The sequence below is a fragment of the Chenopodium quinoa genome, unplaced genomic scaffold, assembly GCF_001683475.1.
Source record: "Chenopodium quinoa cultivar QQ74 unplaced genomic scaffold, ASM168347v1, whole genome shotgun sequence".
NCBI lineage: Eukaryota > Viridiplantae > Streptophyta > Magnoliopsida > Caryophyllales > Amaranthaceae > Chenopodium > Chenopodium quinoa.
In genome coordinates, this window is record NW_018742204.1 from 845,301 (window position 1) to 851,217 (window position 5,917).

Sequence of the window (5,917 nt, forward strand, 5' to 3'; positions counted from 1 at the left end):
GCTCCCGCCCGAAGGTGCGCCCGACCGAGCGGGGGAAGCAACGTAGGCGCCCGAACCCGCGCCCGCCCGGGCGCGAGAGACACACATGATGAGTAAAAAGGCGCGCCCGATTGGACGGTGCCTCGCCCGATCGGGCGCGTGTCATTATTAGGATGCTTTAATCGTCGTTTAAGTTTGTTTTAGTTGAGGATTCTTGCTTAATATAAATACTTTTTCGTTAAGCGAGTTTAGTATCTTCTTTTACTCTTTCTTAATTATTCTCTTAGATTTTCTCTCTCTACTTAGTTTTTAGATTAGTTTTCTCTCTAATACTTTGTTCTTAACTCTACTCTTAATTCCAGATTACTTTGGTAACGATTTCTTTTCTCTTAATCTTAGTTATTTATTGTCTTCAAAAAAAAAATATCTTAGTTATTTATTTATTCATTTGATCATGTCTTGTTTTATTGTTTTGATTAGTTTATATTTAATTATGTGTGAGTAGTTTTATTTCTAGGGTTTGTGGGGATCCATAAATAATATGAAGGGGTAATTTATTGTTGTTGATTATCAATGCTAGCTTAATTTCCTATTGATTGATTTAATGCTCTGTGACTAGATTAGGCCTGATCTTTTACACATGAGTTTGACAATATTGATTCGAGATTCGAGAGATGATAATTGTTGTTTAGGTCTAGTTTCAGTAGGCAAGTTAATTTATAAATGGTTAAGTCGAGATTCGAGAGATGAGATTTAATACCGGTAGATTAATTATTTGATTGTAGTACATAGCGAAAACCCTTTATGATCTGATTAATTTATGCATTGATGATTGATTATTATGTTTAACCCTGGAATGTTATTTATTAGTGAACCTGTGCCCTAGGCCTTTATTCATTGTTTTCTCTTTACTCTTAATCTCCGTAGTTTAGTTTTATATCCATATTATTAAATTATTACTTGATAATTTAGATTGCTTTAATTAATTAGGAATCGAAAGACCAGTTTCCCTGTGGATTCGAGCCTACTTCCCTATCTGCATTAGCTAGAGGATTTCAGAATTATTTTTGATTGGGTGATTACGACTTTAGCCTGTCACCAAGCATGCATGTCAAGCAACCAAGCAAGCTCCGCGACCCCGAGCAACAAAGCAACAACCTCGTGTAACTACGCAACGCAGTAGCCAGAGCAGTCTTGCGTGCAGCACACTCGAGCAAGCCACATAGCCCAGCAGCGTAGCCGCACACCCATAAGCCGCGGGCGCGGGTCCTATTGCCGTGGGCACAGGGTCTGCCAGTGCGGGCGCGGGTGGCTGCACCTCAAAAGCAGCAAATTCGAGTAGGAACTCACCGCGGCCTGGCCGTGGCCACCCTGCGAGCGCGGGTTTTTGCAGTGGGAGCGACTTCCCTCGTACTCTGTTCTCCTCTGCGAGCGCGACCGATTTCTCTGCGGGCGCGACATTCTAGGTTTATTCGCGATTTAACTTCTTTTATCCGTTTGTATATATATTGTACAACTTTATTTAGTCTACATACATGAAATTCTTTAGTTTTAGAATAGTTTCTCTCTCCTCTAAGGAGGATTAGGTTAGTTTAGGAGTCTCTCTCTCTAGATTAGGAGTAGTTTTAGAGAGAAAAAGTGAGGGATTTCAATTGTGATTGAGAGATTGAAGATACAAGGGTGACAATTGTGTTGAATACCTTCTCTATTATCAATGAGCATTCTTAACTCTATCTCACCTTATTACTTTGTTTAATTTCATGTTTGTTTGGTTTAATTTTGATATTTGATTCTTGATAGTGTAATTGTTCTTGATATATTGTTGATTCTTGATTTCTGTAGTTGATTGTTGATATATGATGATATTTGAGTAGTTGTTGGCTAGGAAGAGGGTGAAATTTGTATGATTGATTAATGGTGATTAATTTGGGAATTGTGTTAACTGATTGTTCAGATTAAAGTGATTAATGAAGGTTTGCATGTGTGTAATTTGATTAGGCCTTGAGAATTATGCTAGATTGCATTGTAATTGCCGATGACACGAACAATTGATTTAGGAATTGCAATTATCGATTGGTTTTGATTGTGATTCTCTTAGTTTTTTTATTCATAGTGAACCATAGCTTAACAATTAGGAGATAACTCTTTGATTCCAATTGATTACTCTTATCATTAGTCTTTACAACCTTTGATTAGCACACTCTTCTCAAGTTGTTGCAATTGACATGATTACTTGTTGATCCCTGTTCCCAGTGTTTTATTCGTTTGGTTGCTTGTTTTGTTAGTTGTTAGTGTTACATCTTACCTTCGATTTCGACCTAGCTTAGGCTCATAATTTAAAGTGCTTAAACATTACCGTTCCTTTTGGTTCGACCCTTGACTTGCCTCTATACTCGTTTTTAGATTTGTTAAGTGTTTATAAATTTAGTTTGACAGAGGGAATATTAGATAACGACCTAGGTTTCCACTCGTCAAAATGGCGCTGTTTTCGGGGAAAGGTGTCTATGTTTGAATGTTTTTTATTGAGTTAAGGTCTTTGTATATAGTTTTCCTTTATTTGATTTTTGTTTGTTTTGTGAAAAAAATGGCATATCTCTCGTTTCCTCAATGTGACAATGAGCCTTTTTGTGAATATTTCAATAGAATTGAGGAATATTTGGATTATAATTGTTGTAGTCTTTGGGAGGCTTGGAGATATGTTAGTTTGGTTTGAATGAGCAAACTAGGGATGAAGTTGAATGTATACATAATGGTGAATTTAGAGCATTGTCAATTGATGATGCTTGGGATTTTTATGTTTGGTTTGCTAGGGATGTTTGTAATAGGGGTAATCATAATTCTAATATTAATGCGCAATGTCTTGATTGTTCTAACATAAGCATGAATTCCCATGATTTGTCACATGATCCCTTAAGTGAACCTAGAACACATGATTTCAACTCTTTTTCCCATTTTGTTCATGATGATGAAGTGCATGCTCAAGTTGATGCTAATGGTGTGTTTTAATATTCTTTATTATTTACTATGCCTTCTTGTGATGTGCTTCGTTCCCTTAATGATGAATCTCATGTGTTTGATTGTGCCCCCACTCCCCAATGTGATGTATATGCTCATGATCTTAATGTTGATTCTTTTAATCTTGGTTATACTTCTTCTTCTCTTGTTGAGCCTCAACCTTCTACATCTTTTGAACCTCTTGTTGATATATTTGAGTCTCAAATTAGGTGCATTGAGCTTGATAACAACCCTGGGCCTAGTAAAGAGATGATTATTCAATCTATGAGAGGTCAATTAGAGATAATGAAAAAGAATGAGGAGCGTCTTGAGGAGGAAAGGAGAAGAAAAGAAGAGTTAGAAAGCCAATTGTCACCCTTGATGCTTGTATGTGAAAAATTACAATTTAATGAATGTGTTGAGGATGATGATAATGATTTTGAGCAACCAAAAGAGTGTGAGGATCTTATTGGTGAGCATTTGAGTGATGGTGAAGGAGTTGGTAATGAAGAGATTGTTGACACTACTACAAAAAAGGGCTTATAGAACAGTTAAAATAGGCCTTGTAGGAACGCCTTAGATCCGTTCTTCTGCTAAGCGATGTGTAAAGTATATAGAACAGTTCAAATAGGCGTTTTATATAATGTAAGATAGAGAACGGTTCATAGTCACAACCGTTCTCTTTCCCCTTCTTAAATTTGAAAAATAATAAAGGAAAACAAAACGGGTAGGCTGGTTAACCGTACTATATTTCAATGCAAAAGAGAACGGTCATGTTAGATAACCGTTCTCTAATGTGTATTTTCTAAATAAAAAAAAATATCCGTCATTTTCTCCCTGTATTTCTGTGGTATTTTCTATACAAACATTATACCGTTATACACCGTATTTGTAATACGTATGGAATTAATAAAAACATTCTAATTGAGAAATTTAATTTTTTTTTTACGGGAAGCAAGAACTTAAATTAATTAAGGAAAGATAAATCATGGGTTACAGCAGCAATGGCGCATGGAGGAGTTTCCTTAATCCATACCATCATTTCAACATAGTTCCTACTGCACTTGGCCAAAACATGGGCCACCCCATTGACATACAAAGAGAAGCAAGATAAAAATGTCTTTTATAATCAAACCAAATCTAGAAAAGTCACTGGTGCCTTTTGATAAGTAGTTGAACAGTTTGATATTGTCCACCTCCAAGACCACATTGTTGAGCCCAGCCTATAACGCAATAAGGAGAGTGTGCCTGACAGCCAAAGCCTCTGCGACATCGATCTGAAACTTCCCAGCATATTGCAGCATGTAGCAGCCATTACATCACCAATATGGTCCCTCTTGACACCCCCAATGTCGATTGAACTATCTTTAAAGCAGGCAGCGTCGTAGTTAAGTTCCCACCGTAGGAGGAGACCACACATGATTGATTTCCTGATTCCGTATAATCTCATAAGGGAGGACCTCATTTTCTTTCTCATACTCACTAGCGATCCCATCAACTCTGATAATCACATCTTCAATCAAAATTTTGCGATGTTCGAAAGTGGCAGCATTTCTCTTCAGCCATACGCCCCATAGCAAGCTCCAAAAGATGTCCCACCAAGCCTTGTCTTTATATAATTTAGCAAGGTAGCAAATCCACTCCCAAATTGATGACTTAAAACCAAATCAATCATCATATACTCACACAAAGTATAATACAATTCACAGATTTGAATATCATAAACCAAAAAATCAACATACAAAAACTAATTCAAGTAGTAGTATAAATTAATAGATTTATTCATTCCCAGTCCATTATTCCATTGTCCATAGCTCCAAAATGATACCAACTCAACTTCAAATCCTTATAAATTAAGTGTTCCTGCACCAATAATAGTATAATTAGATATAAAAATTCAACTATAAAAATAAATCCAATAATCTAGATGATGCAATATAAAAGGTTTAACCTTATAAACTTTGTCTTCATCTACATACAATAATTAGCCAGTACTTCCAGAAATAAATCCCATTCTAAAATGAACTAACAAGAGACTTTAATCTTCAAATATTCAAACTACGATTAGGTAGAATTTATGTGAATAGAAACAATACTTAAATTTCAGATCTAAAATTTAATTAAAATTTTATTATTGCTCATATGTGTATATTATCTCAACAATGGATTATTATCACTACCTGTTTCGATTACATGAATTGCTTCATTGGACTTTTGTTTCAATTTATCATTTTCTGATTCATGCTTCAATACATGCTTGAATGGTGACGAATTGGTCCTCCGTGAGATGGTGGTAAACTCGAACCATATTTATTGTCGCTGCTATTATGAAAGATTTGCACCCTTATGCGCAGTTACGTTGGGGTTTCTTATTGGTGAGTGTTCATCAACTTCTCCATCTTTGAATCTAAAATTAACTCTGAAAATATTGGATGTTTATTTTAATTGAATTTGATTAGAGAATTTGGTCTGCGGGAAGAACTTAGAGCCAACTATAATTAGATCTGTGAAAGGCAGAGAGAGAGAGGAAATTTTTAAGCAAGAGGATAAGAGAGAAAACATGGGTAACGACTGAGTTAGAAAATCTCAGAAAAGAGGAGTGTTGTTAGGGTTTACACTTATACTTTTTTTAATACGGATAATGGTATAAATATGGAGTAAAATAGAACGGTTGCGTCAGGAGCGTTCTAAATTAAAAATCCATATTTTTTCCTTTTTAGAAATAGAGAACGGTTAATTATGCTAACCGTTCCATATGTATTAACATACAGAACGCCTCTAATATAAATACGTTCTATATTCTTCGGGAAAACGCCTACCTTTGGTAACCGTTCTATATTTTGCGATCTCTAATCTAGTTTTTGGTGTAGTGTGATTTTGAAAATACTAACCCTCTTTCCCATCTTGGTGAGTCTCAAATGCATGATTATGATCCTTTTATCCA

The 5,917-nt window shown here is 35.7% G+C and overlaps 1 long non-coding RNA gene across 1 annotated transcript; it reads right to left on the reverse strand.

Annotated features, from left to right (window-relative positions):
- Positions 1–3,910: 3,910 nt before the first annotated feature.
- Positions 3,911–5,587, reverse strand: LOC110699544. Its single transcript, XR_002506928.1, has 2 exons — positions 5,154–5,587; positions 3,911–4,836 (listed from the first exon to the last, which is right to left on the reverse strand). It is a non-coding gene; the product is annotated as an uncharacterized LOC110699544 (long non-coding RNA).
- Between the last annotated feature and the right edge of the window lie 330 nt (positions 5,588–5,917).